This window comes from Mobula hypostoma, chromosome 6, assembly GCF_963921235.1.
Source record: "Mobula hypostoma chromosome 6, sMobHyp1.1, whole genome shotgun sequence".
Lineage (NCBI taxonomy): Eukaryota > Metazoa > Chordata > Chondrichthyes > Myliobatiformes > Myliobatidae > Mobula > Mobula hypostoma.
The window spans coordinates 164344398-164361360 of NC_086102.1; the positions used below are offsets into that span (position 1 = coordinate 164344398).

At 38.5% G+C, this 16963-nt stretch overlaps 1 protein-coding gene across 4 annotated transcripts in view; it reads left to right on the plus strand.

Moving 5' to 3' along the window:
- Nucleotides 1-3019: 3019 nt before the first annotated feature.
- atf2 (activating transcription factor 2) overlaps nt 3020-16963 on the plus strand; it is a 148166-nt gene continuing 134222 nt past the window's right edge. For 3 of the 4 annotated variants that reach the window (XM_063052130.1, XM_063052127.1, XM_063052129.1), the window contains exons 1-2: nt 3020-3088; nt 11145-11184. The gene's annotated coding sequence lies outside the window, so the exon portion shown is untranslated. The remainder of the gene's footprint in view (nt 3089-11144; nt 11185-16963) is intronic. The other variant, XM_063052128.1, reaches the window with a different exon arrangement.

The following is a 16963-nucleotide window of genomic DNA, read 5'->3' on the forward strand; positions in this document are numbered from 1 at the left end:
TTAAGATCTTATGCAAGGGTGGGGGGAGGTAAGGTTTCAACCATCAGAAACTAAATTTAATGCAAAAATCAAGAAGATGTATTTTCCATAAAGATGTTCAAAAATAGCTGTGAGAAAGGAGGAGTATCTTAATAGGGTCTGTGCTCAAGTACCCAAATGTATTGCAAAAGCATTAAGAAGAATTAAAAACTAAATCAAAAAGATGAAGTAATCAGAAGTCACCGGAAATCGATAACATGTCAGATAGATAGAACAAGAGAGCACAGGAACAAACCCTTCAGCTCACAATGCCAATCTAAACTCACTCTATATCCCTCTATTCCTTGCCTGTTCACATATTTGTCTAAATGCTGCTTAAACAATGCTATCATATCTGTTTCTACCACATATCCTGGTAGTGTGTTCTGGACACCTACAATCCTGTTTTGTTTTTAGAAAAAAGCATCATGTCTTCATCACAATTTGCTCTTTTCATCTTAAACCTATGGCTTCTTGTATTTTACATTTTCGTCCTGTTAAAAAGACTCACCATCCATCCTACCCCAATTTTACATACTGTAGTTCTATCAGTTTGCCCCTCAGCCTACCTCCAAAGAAAACAATTCAAGTATGTCCATTTTATATCTAATACCTTCTAATCTAAGCAACATCCTAGTGACCCTCTTCTCCCTCTGAAGTAGCTACATCTTTCCTGCAATGTAGCAGCCAGAATTGAACACTGTATTCCAAACAGGTTAGATAGAACTGCAAAGGAAAGCAAGTTGATATCACTTCAAACATGGAGCTGAGTTATAAGGAAAAAAGTTCAGGAAAGTTCCTTTGGCCAAGGGTCAAATTACATTTTGGCTGTCAAAACATAACAAATTTCGGCAGAGTAATGCCTACTCCAACAAATCAATCAGAACAGAGTATAGGAAAATATCTAATTGATTTTAAAAGGTTTCTTTTGGTTTAATGTAACTGGACTAAACCAGTAAACTGAAGTGTGACCGCAAAATTCAGTCTCACGAGAGTGAATATCAAGGGCATGAAGATGTCGTTTAACTTGGCAGAGGAAGCGAAAGAAGCTCTGAAATCATCGGTGCTGGGAGATATGGAAGAAGGCCCTGGGCAAAGTCCACACGCCCCTCGGGAGGAGATAGAACTGCATTAAGAGCTCGGACCAGCCTGTATGCGCAACCTAACAGGCACGGGCAGTTAACGTCCTAGGTGTGAAGCTTTCTGGTTATTCTTTTATCGGAAAGTCATTCGTTGCACTTTTGTATTTAGTCAATTAAGGGGCCAATTTGTTTCCGACTATTACAGGTCAGAGTTTTAAGGTAATGGCTCAGTTAACTTGTTAGTACAAGGATAACATGGTAAGGTGATAAAAGTCCACCTAGATTTACTTTTTATCTTTTGCTTTCTAAGGTGATACTCAATATACCCAAATGTCATACTTCATAAAGAATGACACTGAAAAACAGCAGTTTGTTCTGAATAACTTTAGAACGTTATGTCTCCAGTAGACTTGATTATGTTCCTGGGCACCAGATAAGATGTCACTGGCACCATCACTACGCGACGGTCTATTAAAGCAACAGTTTTTCGCAAGAGTGCTGTTGGGGTCTTGATTGTAATATACTATATTTGTGACGGAAATGGTTTTAATTATATAGGTTAATGGGTTTGTCCAGGTTTTTTTTTCTTGCCCCTTTGATATGATTGTCTATGAGAACTGCTTTGCCTTTCTAATTTGTTGGTGCTAGAGGGGGGCGGTTAATGTTAATGTTCAGTGTCTGACATTGCTAAGTGACACTCACAGATGTTAAAGTAAAGGGTTGAATGGGGGGGGTGGGAAGGGGGTAACTCAGGGCTCCTCCAGCAACTTACAACAACAGATCCAGGGGAAGATGAGCATCACAGATAAATTAGAAACATCTTCTAAATGATGACTCCCACCTTTCCCTTACGGGAAAAAAACACGCAAAGTCTGGCTGGCAGACCTGACTGCAGCTAAGAAGATTGTAGTCCAGCATTGGAAACCTCCCCATGATATTTCAAATACTCACTGACTTCGGAGCTTTTGGACATTTCTTACCTGGAACTTACATCAACTTACAAACACAATCTTAATGTGGACAAATTTGATAATCTAACTTAAAAGATCTTTTGTTAAAATAGGAATGCTGTGTCTGTGTATGCACTACTATTCAGTTGGTTGGTGGGGGGGGAGAGGGGTGGAGGGGGGATGGTGATGAAGGTTGGGGGGTGGCTGGGTTAAACAGTCAAAATATAATTGGCAATTGGTTGTATTGAATGTAATTTGTTGGTGTTGCAATAAAAAATTAATAATTTAAAAAAATTCACTCTCACCTATCAGATAAAGCCAAGAGATTGCAGGTGCGTGAATACCGAGTGGGGGAAAACACACTTGTGGAACTCAGTATATCAAGCACCTGGACCGTGTTGCAGGGTCTCGAATCGAAACCCTTGATAGACGCTGCTTGACCAGTTGAGTTCTTCCAAGGAAGAATGTCTTTTGAAATCAGAACTCTCCAAAATTCACAACTGCCATCATTTTAAACGCACCTTTCATTTCACTTTTCCCACTGAACTGACCCTGCAGACCACTCAACTTCCTGACCCATATGCAAGTTGATCTAAAATTTTATCCCCGTGAGTGCCGATCTCAACTTCCTCTCGTGTGTTACTACTTTTCCCGCATCACACGCACAAAAAAAACAAATTTTAACCCTATTAACCTATCCCTCAGCAAGCTGCCTACTCCTGACTTTTGTATCCTCTCCGCCGATGCACTTTCTTGCCAGGTTTCCCACTGAAAATAAGGAGAGAGGCATGTAACGCCGGCACGAAGTAGTTTCCCATCACCTTCCTGTTGAATTTCCGTCTCCACCTTTGCTTGCCTTAGTTTGATATAATGGGACGGTGTGGGAGCGATACTTGAAGAACTGCAGGAGTGGAGTCTGCGCAGAGACCTCTCCGGCGGCCGCCGCCGTCACGTGATTTTCGTGACGCACGGCGCCGAGCCTCGCGATTTCTGGCCCGATCTCGCACGATTGGTAGTGAGTAGGAATTAGCCCCTGTGGTAAGTTTGTAAACAACGTTAAACGGAGATTGTGATGGCTCGTTCAGCTGTCAGAAATGATCGGAGTGCCGTTTATTTTGGGAATTAATTCAGGTGGCGGTCGTGTCGGTAGTGCTCGGGTGTTTTGCGGGTGGGTGTGTTCGCAGACCTTATTCGTTAATATGGCGACGCTCCCCGGCCGTCGTGTCCTGGGGTGGGATCGAGATGCTCTCAACTGCATCGGGTTCGTGATCGAGCTCATTCCATTCCGAGAATCAAGTGTTGCACACAATTTCGAAGTACCCAGCTTTGATCAGCAGGGAGTGACCTTGGTCTGATTTTTGATCGTGGTGGACACGTTTGTATGAGTTGAATGGTCTACGATATTGACAGTCTGGCCTATACCCCATTTCACAACAGGCAGCTAGTACCCCTCTTCAGTATCACTTTACAGCAGCTTGCCCAGTGATGTTGTAGCCTTTTAGGTTACATCTAAGTTTATTATCGTACTTAACTGCTCCGCTCAAAACAAAATGATTGCTGGTAACGATATAGCTAGATTGGGTACATGAGGAGAACATAAGTAGGGCCAGTGGTATGTATTTCTTGCTTCATGAAGTGTATTTTTAACGTGGAGGTATTTCATTCTGTAAACTAAATGTTTTATTGCTGGGATTTTTTATAGGCTAGATTTAAAGAAGACTAGGGAAAAGGTACATTGTAATGCCTAGTGTAGTATCTAAAATTATGTAAATAATAGAAGGAAGCAAATGCAGAGGATTTCGTTTTTTAAAAAACCCTTGGATAAACTGCAGACGAATGGTTATGAAGTGGAAGCAGTGAAATAGAAGAGAAGTAAGGAGCATATGTGAAACTAAGATTAAGCAAGGAAAAGCACTTTGGCACAACAATGAGCAGGTAACATAATACAAAGTAAAGAGTACGTAGGAGAGGTCATAAAAATTCTCTGAACGTTGGAACAATATTGGAGTCTGATATATATGTATATACATGAACTTGGTTTTTGCTTTGAAGAGAAAAGCATGTATGAAAAGAAGTAAATTTGTTGGTGCAACAGTATAGAAACTGCAGTTTAAGTTCTAAGTAGGTAGTGGAATTTAATATTTATGAAAAGACAAGGATAATAGCTTAAGACATAAGGTGCAACAATCCTTTAACTCTAAATTTTAATTACTGGAGATCATGAGGGTTTTGAAGAATTAAAAATATTTTTGCTGCCTTTGAGGAAATCATAATATAACAAAGAGGACTGGTTGCAAGTACTAAATTCTAAAGGAAAATATAACGTGTATTTTAAAATCCAACTATTGGGTTGGAATAATGAATGGAAGTTTTGCAGGTTTGAAATGGGAGAAAGAACAGCCCAGGAAATCTCTTGCTTTAAAGGATAGGTTAAAGGAGAATTACTTTTTTTTAAATCACAAATGGTGATGGAAAGGAAACAGAGGGAGACTTAAAATATATTTAGAAAAGAGACCATATAGTGTGGTACATTTTGAATAGCAAAATGTTAAATTTTGTTAAAAACTCATAGTGATTTACTGATGGATAATTAACCAGAATGCTTGCTTTCATATGACTTTACAGGAGTATACGATAGAGCATGTTCTTTGAGATCATTGCTGACATGTAACCCAATTCCATTGGCCTGCATTGAACCTATAACCTTTCCTACTTTTCATTAGCAAACATGAAATAGACTTAGATTTTAAATTAACAATTGACTCAAGTAACATTTGTAGAAGGAAGTTTAAACATTTGTATCACATTTAATATTTTGAAATATTTCCTAATTTCAGTTCTGAAAGGCTTGAATATTTAGATTATGTTCACTGATCCAACAAAAATTGTTCCTCAATACTCTATCAGTTCCAAGGAATAACCTGAAAACACAAAGTGCTATTTAACCTTCTACGTTCTTCCAAATTCTAATTGTGCTTTAAATTACTGTTTCTTAAATTATTTCAAGCTATAAGCTTAAGAGCTGGCAAAAAGTATATTAAATACAGGATGTGTGTTTACTGCTGCTATTGAAATCGATATGCTGATTGTTTTGTGCAGCTAAGTGCAGTTAAAATAACCAATTAAATGCATTTGTTGTGCCAACGATTTTTGACACTTTTGGTATTTGCAACAGTTTGCATCACGTTACTATATTGAATTAAGAATAATCCGAAATAGGAAAAATTCTTAAATTGGGAACGGGATAGGTTAAAGAGAAGGTTGTGTATATCAGGAGACCAGAAACACTGCAGATGCTGGAAATCTGTAGTGACACACAAAATGCTAGAGGAACTCAGTGCCTCAGACTGCACCTATGGAGGGAAATGGAGTTGATGTTTTGGGTTGAGGACTCTTCTTTGAACTGGAAAGAAAGTGGAGCCAGTATAAGTGGTTTGGGGGAGAAGATGGGCCAAGTGCTGGTGGTAATAGGTGAATCCAGACAGGAAGGGGAAGATAAGCAGCTGTGGGATGTAGGAATGAGGTAAGAAGCTTGGAAATGATATGTGGAAGTGACAGAGGGCTGAAGAAGATGAAATCCCACAGAAGAGGACAGTGGATCATCAAATAAAGGGAAGAAGGTGAGGAGAGGAGCTGGCTGGAGTAATGTGTGAGTGATGAGCAGATTGAGAGGGCAGGGAAGGAGAAAGAGAAGGGGTATAAGGGCCTCATTGGAATCACTTTCCATTTCACACCATCTTCAGTGTCCTTTGTATCCAGGCATAACAGGGATAGAGTTCCCCTTGTCCTCACCTACTGTTTCTCGGGCCTCTGTATCTACATATTATTCTTCACAACTTCTGTTATTTCAAACTTGATCCCATCACCAAGCATATCTTCCTCTTCCTTATCTCCACTTTCTGCAGGGGTACACTCTCTGTGACTCATTTGTCTGCTCATCCCTTCCACTGATTTCTCCCTCCAGGCACATAGCCCTGCAACTGTGTTAAGTGTTACTCCTGCCCCAATCAGTCCCCTAAATGGTCTTTCCACATTAGACAGTTCTTCACTTGTGAATCCATCAGTAACATTTATTGCATCTGATGCTCCAGTGCAGCCTCCTCTATATCAGTGAGACCGAGCACAGATTGAGGGATGACTTCATCAAGCGTCTTTGCCCTGTTTCCACTTCCCATTCCCATACTAATATGACTGATGCAATTTCCTCTACTGCCAAGTTGAGGCCAGATGCAGATTAAGGGAATATCACCTTGTACTCTACCCTGGTAGTCTTCAACCTGGTGGCATAGACATCAATTTCTACCCCCCCCCCAACCTGTCCCTTCTGTTCCTCCCCCCACCCCAATGTTCCATTGTTTTCCCTTACACCTGCCATATTTACCCAATTTCCCCTAGGGATCAATAAAGTATGTCTATCTATCTATCGATCTATCTATCTATTTTTAATGTGTTTTTTGCATGTATAAAACTTGTTTCTGTTTTGAGGTGGTACTTTTGAAATTTTGTGACTTTGAGTTCTGTATAGTCCACGTTTAATGGATCCTGCTGGGATTCTTAAATGCAGAAGGTAGTAGTAGATCTGGGATATTTTTCAGATATTTAACTCTTAATGAAAATGAACTTTTTTCATATGTGGTGATAAGGTCAGTGACCTGAATTGTTAACCGTTTCATTCTTCAATGCTGCCTGACTTCTTGAATATTTCCATTATTTTCTGTTTCTATTTCAGAATTCAGCATCTGTTACTTTTGCTTTTTGATTGATTGGTCTGGGCAACAGGAATGCTAGAAAATGTATCTTTTGCTAAAAAATATATGCTTCGTTCTTCTACGTACAGTTGGTGACATTGTTGACCATTGTTTTACCAGCTCCCAAAATTCCTAGTATATAAAGGCCTCGTATATGCAGATCTTGAACAAGCAAGTTTGTAGGAAAGCAAGTTCAGAATAGCCTGAATTCTTTGTGGCAGTGGATTCAACAAGGTGCTGGAAGCATTTCTTGGAGATTCTAAGGGATCTAATGTGTGCTGAAAAATATTCCCCACACCATTACACCACCAGCAGTTTGGACATTGACACAAGGAAGGATTAATCCATGAATTCATGTTGTTTATGCCAGATTCTGACCCAACTATCTGCATGTTGCAGCAGAAATCAAGTTTCTTCAGACCAGATGATGTTTTTCCAATCTTAATCTATCCGGTTTTGGTGAACCTGTGCCCACTGTGTAGCCTCAGTTTCTTGTTCTTAGCTGACAGGAGTGGAACCTGTTATGTCTTCTGCTGCTGTAGTCCATCCACTTCAGAGTTTGATGTGTTGTGTGTTCGGAAAAGCTCTTCTGCACACCACCATTGTAATGCATGGTTATTTGGGTTACTGTCACCTTGTCAGCTCAAACTAGTCTTGCCATTCTCCTCTGTCATTTCTTATTAACAAGGTATTTTCTCCCATAGAACTGCTGCTCACTGGATGTTTAAACTTTAGAGACTGTATAAAAATTCTCTGAAGATTGGTAGTTTCTGAGATGCTCAAACTGCCCTGTCTGTCACCAACAACCATTCTGCAGTCAGTCACTTAGTTCATATTTCTTCCTCAATCTGATGTTTGGACTGAACAACAACTGAACCTCTTGACCATGTCTGCATGTTTTTATGCATTGAATTAGCACATGATTGGCTGATTAGATATTTACATTAACAAGCAGGTATACAAGTGTGCTTAATAAAGTGGTCATTGAATATATATTAATGTCTTGTTGATAGTGAAATTACAGTGAATTGCAAAGAAACCTTGATCAGTTAGGGAGATAGGCTGAGAAATGGCAAATGCATTGTAGCTGTGTGTGAGGTGATGCACTTAGGATAGTCAAACTAGGAAAGGAATTGTACAGTGAATTGCAGGATACTGTCAAGTATTGTGGAACCAATGGATCAGGGAGTACAGGTGCAGTCTGCTGAAAGTTGACTGTACAAGTAAGATGGACAGTCAGAGATTCTATTCCCAGGGTTTGGAGGGGGTAGGGCAAAGTTAAGGCTCATATACAAGATAAAAGGGGAGAGGTTTAGAAGAGACTCAAGAGGCAACTTTACACAGAGGGCAGTGAGTACCTGGAATGGGTTGCCAGAGGAAGTGATCAGAGCGGGTACCATTGTAACATTTAAGAGGCATTTGGATAGGTATATGGAGGGGAAGAGGTTAGAGGGCTATGGGCTGAACATTATTTGCATAAGTTTGTGAATGCACAGGTGTAATTAAAAGCTTACTTACAGCAGCATCATAGGCACATAGCATCATTAAAGCAACATTCACAAGCAAAAACAGAATTAAACATACAGGATGCATATTTTTTTCAAGAAAGAACATAATTACAACAAAAAAAGTCAATTTTAGTACAATATGATCAAAGTGGTCATAGTATTGCTAAGCTGTAATGGTTTAGGGTTTTGCCAGTTGGCTTAAGAACCAAATTGTTGAAGGGATGTAGCTGTTCTTGAACCTGGAGGTGTGGGACTTCAGGGTTCTGTACCTCTTGTTTGATGATAGTTGTGAGAAAATAGCATGGCCCAAATGGTGGGGATCTTTAGTGATGGATGTTGCCTTCTTGAGGCAGCACCTTCTGTGGATACTAACCGTTGGTGGGGAAGGATGTTCCTGTAATATATTGGGCAAGGTTCACTACTCTCTGCAGCTGCTTGTGTTCTGAGCATTTGTATTGCTGTAACACACCATGATGAAACCTGTCAGAATACTCTCAACTGGGTATTTTGTGACAAGTTTAACCTCTGAATAAAGTAAAGATATTGCTGTGCTTTCCTTACAATTGCATCTATGTGCTGAGTCCAGGACAGGTTATTCAGTATGCTATTACTCAGGAATTTAAAGTTGTTGACTATTTCCAAAACAGACTTCCCCCAATGTAACATGTAAAGGATGACCTGTCATTCAATTTTACTCCAATAAAGAATATTTCCAATGAGGAATGGAGGATGGGGATTGGTGAGATCAGATACCTGAATGGAACATCCTATTGAAATAGGACTTTGAGAAGATGTTAGTAACCTTAGTGGATGGATTGGACTCTACCATGTGGTTATCTAAAAGATAATAAAGCTGTGCAAATTAAGGATGTTTCAAATCTACATCTTAAATCTTATTGTTATTTGGTATAATTTATGATAAAAAGGAGAATACAATTGGTCTCCATGAGTGTTGATATTCACACCTGAATAACAGCTGGAATGAACGAACAGCGTACTGGAGCTGTGAATCTCAAAGAACCAGTGCTTTGAGAGAAATTGGAAAAGGTTAATTATGTTGTCCACTTAATAGCTGGGTCTTGTACTTTTAACATTCTTGAAATCTGCATAATATCCAGTGAGTACAAGAGAATTACAGTTAAGTATATAATTTAGTGTGCGTAAGAAGGTACATACTTTTATAAAATTGTGTACCAAAACATTTATGCATTTCTCTTTTACTCTGTAGGGGTTTTGGAGATGAGTCAAACATGTCACAAATGTTGTTTGATTCTTGGGGAAATTACCTTCCTTGAATAAAGGAATAACCTACAAACAAAACTGTGGTAAAACAATTTAAAGGACAATCCTGGGAACTATAGACAAGTGAGTCTTACATCAGTGGTGGGCTAAGTATTGGAGAGGGTTCTTAGAGATAGGATTTATGAGTATTTGGAATAGCATAGACCAGTTAGGGATAGTCAGTGGAGTTTTCTGAGGGGTAGTACACGCCTCACAAATCTTGACTGACTTCAAGGAAGTGACAAAACAAATTAAAGGTAGAGTGATGGATATCATGTGTCTAGATTTTAGTCATGTGATTGACAAGGTTCCCTAGGTAGACTCATTCAAAAAGGCAAGAGGCATCGGATCCTCAGAAGTATGGTGGCTTGCCCACAGAATGCAGAGGGTGGTAGTAGATGAAGCATATTGTACAATGGCTAATATGTGAGGGCATAATTTTAAGATGATTGGGTGATTGAAGGAAACCATAAGGGCGATGTCAGACATAGGTATTTTACACTGAGAATGGTGGGTACGTGGAACATACTGCGAAGGTCTGGTAATGGAAAAGAACTGATATACTTAAATTCATAGAATCTTTTCATTATACACCAATAGCAAATACTCAATATTGAGTAGAACAAAAAAGAAGTTACAATTTAAGTAATCCTTGGCTCAGGTTGGAAAATGCTTTTGCTAATGATTCTTGCATCAGGATATACCTCCACCGAAGTCCGAATTCTTAGAACATCCAATGTAAAATGAGACAATACTGCCTGTTTTGACTTGCATCATGTATCTCATTTTATATCCATTCTAGCTCTAATTTGGAAAACTACTGTGTTAAAATTTAGTTCTTGTGTTGCATTTCTTGGCTTGACTGTTCAAGTTGTTGATCTGTGTCCAGCACAATCCATGCAGATGCCATTTGCTGTATACAGATAATATGATAGCAGTATATGCTCAGTGATACCCTGTAACAAACGAATCTCACACCAAAGATCTGTTAGATGATGATATATACAGATTTGTAAATGTGGTGGAAAAGAGGTTTAAATTACTGGACAAGAAGTCTCAGTTCTGAACCATAGATCGGAATCCCACTATACCAGCTGGAGAATTTGAATTTGAATGGTTAAGTAAGTCCTGAAGTTTGGCTGGGGGGAGGCATAAAAACTGTCAACAACAACAGAAAACTACTGATGGTTGTTAAGAGCTGCCTGGTTCACTGGAAAAGAAATTTGTTATCCTTGCCTGTTCTGGTATATTTGTGATCCTAGGCCCACCATTGTGGTTGACTCTTAGTGTCTCTTCATTTCAGAGTAATTAGGGGTGGATAATAAGAACTAGCGATGACTGTATCCCATAAATAAATAAATTAAACAAATACTTAAAGTTCCACAAGTGCATAAAGTTGACTCTTAAGAGTTACGCTTTGTTAAGTTAGCCTTGGTGAATTGCTGAATAACATCAAGACAAACAAATTACTTCAATGTTTTCAAAACCAGTTTGGAATTGACAGATGCAGCAAAGCATGTCAGTCAAATCACTGAAATATTTCCCATTTTCTTTCAGCTATCATGTTGATTCTTCAACCATCTGGTACTCTATAAAGGTAAAAATATAATATCTAGTATTCACTTAAAAAGACGGGAAATACTCAGTGAAATCGTACAAATCTGTGAAAGTGTGCAGAACTCCTTTGAAATGTGATGTTTGTCCTGAGAGGGCCATCTTCTTACAGAATTCTAGCCTTAAGCTTTTCTCCAAACTGGAGTGATATTGTTCACCTGGGCCATTATTGTAAATTCTTGCCATTGATTTGTATGTTGCTTGTCTCATCTGGGTATTGAATTTGTGAACTAAATGTGAAATTGTCGGATCTAGAATGAAGAGAAAAAAATAGAAATGTTTCTATTTGAAATACTATCATGGAGTGTTCTACGAGTGGTAATTGGATTGAATTTTGAAAATAAAGAATATGGTATGACACTAATTGGGAAATAACATCATGCACACAAAACTTTTAGTAGTAGTGTTTTCTTTTATTCTGCAGGGAAGTACTCACTCCCAACCGCACCCAACTCCTACCCTTAGTGGTTAATATTTGTACTATTGCTCCTTTGAAGCCAGGACTGGGTAGAATTTTAAAATTTGTAGAAAGCACTTAATTTTTTTTCAATAAAGGTGTTAGACTGTTTAGACAGCAGACATAAGCTGTTGGTTCTTAATACACAAAAATATGAAATGATAAATTTTGATAAGAATAACAGTCAACATAATGATCACTTTCAAAATGTTGGAGCACAAGAATTGCGGGAGTTGGGCAGTTGTGCATGGCCTAAGTAATTAATGATTGCATTTCATTGAAAAGGCTTTTTGCCCAAAAAAAGACATGGAATCTTGGACTTTAACATGGAACATAGAATAGTACAGCACAGTACAGGCCCTTCGGCCCACAATGTTGTGCCGACCCTCAAACCCTGCCTCCCATATAAGCCCCCACCTTAAATTCCTCCATATACCTGTCTAGTAGACTCTTAAACTTCACTAGTGTATCTGCCTCCACCACTGACTCAGGCAGTGCATTCCACGCACCAACCACTCTCTGAGTAAAAACCTTCCTCTGATATCCCCCTTGAACTTCCCAGCCCTTACCTTAAAGCCATGTCATTAGGGAATGGCAAGGAAAGAAGCAAGGAAAATAAAAATAATCATTAATAAATTATTGATTGTGAGTTTTTAATTTTATATCATTCCTTTCCTGTCTCTCATAGTTTTTAATTTCAGGTTACTCCTTGGCCTCTTGCTGCAGGAGAAAAACTCAGCCCCTCCAATCACTGCCCATGTCATGTATATCGTTGGGAAATTTGCCATAAAAGGGAGTGGATTAGGTCTTTATTATTTAAGTTGGCGATTTATATTGTAGGGTGGTTTATAATGATATAAATGCTGAGGCCTCTTTGATAACAACCTGGGTATTTCTGCTTTCCAAGATTATGTTTACTTCTTTTGCCATATTTTGTGAGAAACATTAAATATAGCCAAAACTTGAGCCTCTCATCTACGTGTGCTTAATATCCAATTCCTTTATTCACTTTGGTAAATCTAATTTAATATTTTGTTGCACACTCTAGGTTTTTATAAAAGATGAATGAAATAAATTGGAACCAAAATACATTTGCAAGTGGGATGGGTGAACAGAAAGAACTGATGGTTTTTTAGAAGTATGTAAGGATTTTCACTTTCTCAAAGTGCTACAAGTCATTAAAATGGACTCATTATTATAAAAAAAAGTCAACTAATTTGGGTAAACTAAATTTCCACAAACAAAAGCTAAATGAATGATAAACAGAGTGAACTGAGACTGATAGCAAATCAAATCATGGCCAGAGAGTGACTCAAGAGGAAAAATGTCAGTGATTTGTGGCTTTTTTTGCAGTGGCATTTACCATAACATACTTCACTGGCTGCATATTTGGATGTAAAAGTTCTTTTTCTGTAGTATCTTCATTTCTTTCGGAAATTCCCTACATTTAGCCCAAGGGAAACAGCAGAGTATGTAGCGCTGTGTCAGGACTTAAATGCATGTGGTACTTATTTTCTAAATTGTTAATATTCTTCCATTATCCCTATGTTTTTGATGCCACTGTATCTGGATTCCTAACCAATCTGAAAGTATATATTTCCATATTAAATGTATGGAAAGATATTGCAATTTAGTATCCCTGGTCTACAAAGTGCATGATAACACTGTCCCCTATCACTGTCCATACCTTGTATATCAGCAAGGAAACTACCTTCTTTAATTCTGCCGCAAAAAAATTGGTTTGCCTATACCACTGGAATTTTAGATTGTCTCTGATGTGTTTTGTGTTCTGAGCGCAAACAAGAGAAAATCTGTAGATGCTGGAAATCCAAGTAGTGCACACAATGTTGGATGAACTCAGCAGGCTGGGCAGCATCTATGGAAAAGAGTATAGACGACGTTTTGGGCCGAGACCCTTCAAGTCCTGATGAAAGGTCTTGGCCCAAAATGTCGTCTTTACTCTTTTCCATAGATGTTGCCCAGCCTGCTGAGTTCCTCCAGCATTTTGTCTGTGTTGTTTGTGTTCTGAGATCAAGGTTGAGTAATTTCAGAAAGTTCCCAAAGATGCTCCAATCCATTGAAATGTGCTGCTAATTCCTATATCCTGAAAATTTAAAAAAACACTCATTGCTGCCCAATGGTGTGCTTTTATTCTTTATATAATTTTTGTCATACCTGGATTCTGAAGTTATTTTCTTTAAACTTCTTTGGTCTTCCTTTATTCCTATTGTCTGCTGAAAAAATTTCCAATTTTAGAAGTGCAGCTCCCTTTTTTAAAAAAAGTAGAGTCAGCAATTGAATGGGTAACCAGGAAACATTGCTTTACGTAAGACTTATTTGAACCTGTAATTTTTTTTATTGGAAGTGGTTAACAGACTATTATGTTCCTAAAAAGTAATTGTAGGTGAAGAAAGAAGGCAGTTAAGAGAGAACTATGTGTGCTAATGGTAGGGTGCCAATCAGAATCCAAAACTAATACCTAGTTTTCTCATAAGAAATAGGAATCTATTGATCCTTGTTTCTTTACCTATTTACTGGTTATATTTTCAGAGTCTGCTTGTCAGAGGTTTCTGAAGATTCAAATTTTTTTTTAATTCTAAAAAATGGAAGATGGCACGAGCTGTAGTCTCCATTGAGGTTGCAGCTCAGACTGTTTTTTAGAAATTATTTAGGCTCATGGGTTTGGTTTGGGGAACGCGGGAGTTAGGGATCAAGTTAGGGTTTCTGGATATGGGGGAATTAAATGACAGGTTTCAAGGTCAATGACATGGATGTGGTCGGATATCAGTCCCACAGACCAGTGAGCACAATGGCTGGAATTGCGATGAACTCCAGGATTGGAGTTTCATGTGGCAGGAAGTATGAGGGCTGGTGATCTCCCAGGTATGTGAATCTCAAGTCCGAGGTTCAAGACCTAGTATTTGTGTCCTATGATCGGCAAGACCGAGCTTGAGACCTAGATTTCGGGTATTCATCTAGGGTCTTCATTCGTCATCATCAGAAAGTCCTGGGTCGGACTGAAAGTAGAAGCCTGAAGGTTGATCAAAGGTCCAGTCATCAAGGTCTGATGGCTAGAGTTCTGAGTCTGTGAATCTCTGCAAGTTCACTGGGGAAGTCGAAGGCTCAATATCTGCAATCTACCAGTTCGCTGAAGGCTGAAGAAGGTGGCCTGTCCTGGGGTTAAAGGACTCTGTGTGTGCATGGGTTGGTGGGAGGGAGGAAGGGAACTGGTTTTGCTGTTGCTTTGTCGCTTGGTATGTTCTGTTTAGTTGTGTTCTATGCTGTTCTGCCGAACATTATGAGCATGCTCTGCTGGCGTCGGAATGTGTAGGGACACTTGGTGACTGCACCAGAACATCGTCTATTTCAATGTACATGTGATAAATCAGAATATGAAATGGAGTTAGTTTCCTTAACCTGTCTGTACAGTATAGTCACCTCACCCCAGAAAACAGTCTTGCAAATCCTTATTGCACTCCCTTTAAGGCAAATGCCTCTTTCCCTTTAAGGCAAATGCCTCTTTTATGGCAAAAATTGTAAAAATGTACATGGTGCTCCAGATGTAGTGTCACCAAGATACTTTGTGATTGCAGAATAATGACTTTATTCTAAGTTTGAGATAAAGTCAAAACATTTTTGATTTAATAATTACAGTTTATTTTGTAATTTATGTACAATGAATCTATTAGATTAGATAAACATTAGAATGTGTATGTTTTTCATCTGATTTTTAAAAAAAATTTAATAAGTCGGGTAACTTTGGATTCATTTGCATTATGTTCCATTTACCACGTTTATATTCCGTGTCAATCTTTTTGTATCTTCCTCATTGCCTAAGTGAGATTGTTGTAGTGAAGAGCTAGAATGAGAGTGATGGCCTCGAATGTTTAAAATGAAACAGAGATTCTAGATCAGGGGTTCCCAACCTGGGGTCCAGGGACCCCTTGCTTAATGGTGTTGATCCATGGCATAAAAAAGGTTGGGAATCCCTGTTCTAGAGTAAGTTTAAAAATGACAAACAAATAATTGAAACAAAGAAAATGCATAATTGATAATTATATTCATATTATTGCATAATTTCTTTGACAATGTTGTAAAGAATTTTTAAATTTTAAATTTTTATCTTAATGTAGATTTTCAAAGTTGATGATGTTGATGTCCAAATCATAACGTCTACTGCATGTCTTTGGGGAAAGGGGTTGGCAGTTTTCTGTTGATAAGTGGTATCTGATTTAAGCAGCTTGCCAGCTTGTGAAGGAGGGAGGAAAATTATTGTCTCAGTTAATTCAAGGGATGAATAATTCTAATGATAATTTCTTATTTATTCTTGGAACATGTTCATTGGCAAGGCAAGCTAGTAAAGAGTATTCGTAAAAGCAGCATGGCTGTCAAAGCTCATCATACCTTCTTACTCCTGAAATTCTGCAAACCATTGTTTAGCCATGGTTGAAATTAAGTCTTGAATCAAATATTACTGGCAAAGCCCAAATTGAGCTTGACTGTCATGTTATTTTCCAGTACTTTGAAAGTAGAGTGGTAATTCTAATACCAACTAGAACACTGTAGATGCTGAAAATCTAAAATAAGAAGAGCAAATACTGAAAATATTAAGCAGGTAATCCAGATGAATGGCTGGGCAAGTAGTGTTAACATTTCACATTACTGATGTTTGATTCTGATTGCAGCAGCAAAATTGATCCAAAATTGTTATACTTGCGTGACTTGCCCAGAGCTCCAATGATTGCTCTAAAGAGTCAAATTCTCTAATCCGATCCTTTATTAACAATTAGCAAACATACAACTAAGCATTGTTAAGCATTATCTCAGCAGTCATCAAAGATATAGTCTCTGTGGTCCCAAGCTACAAACTGCCACGAAATAAGCAGGAATATGTAATTTATTCTCTTCACTTTTACCACACTCTTACTAATGTGACGACTTCTTCATGTGCCTTGCGTGTTACAGACTTGGGCAATCATGGCTTCCCACATCGAACGATCCCACACAGCGTCAATGATATCTCGCACACTTAGATCTGTTAGTTCTTCCACAGTGTCCATACATTTTCTTCTTTGCCTTCCTCTTCTGTGTTTCCCAGGCAGATGGCCTTGTAATGTAAGGCATTCTCTTTCTCCCTTTCTGATGACATGGCCCAGGAATTTAAGTTTCCTCTCATTTAATGTTCTCATTAAAGATCTTTTTGTATGGGCACGTTGATGTACTGTCTCATTAGTTACCCATCTCTATATGATATTTTCAGCATTCTTCTAAGAAACCTCTTTTCTGTTGCTTCTAAGTTTCTTTG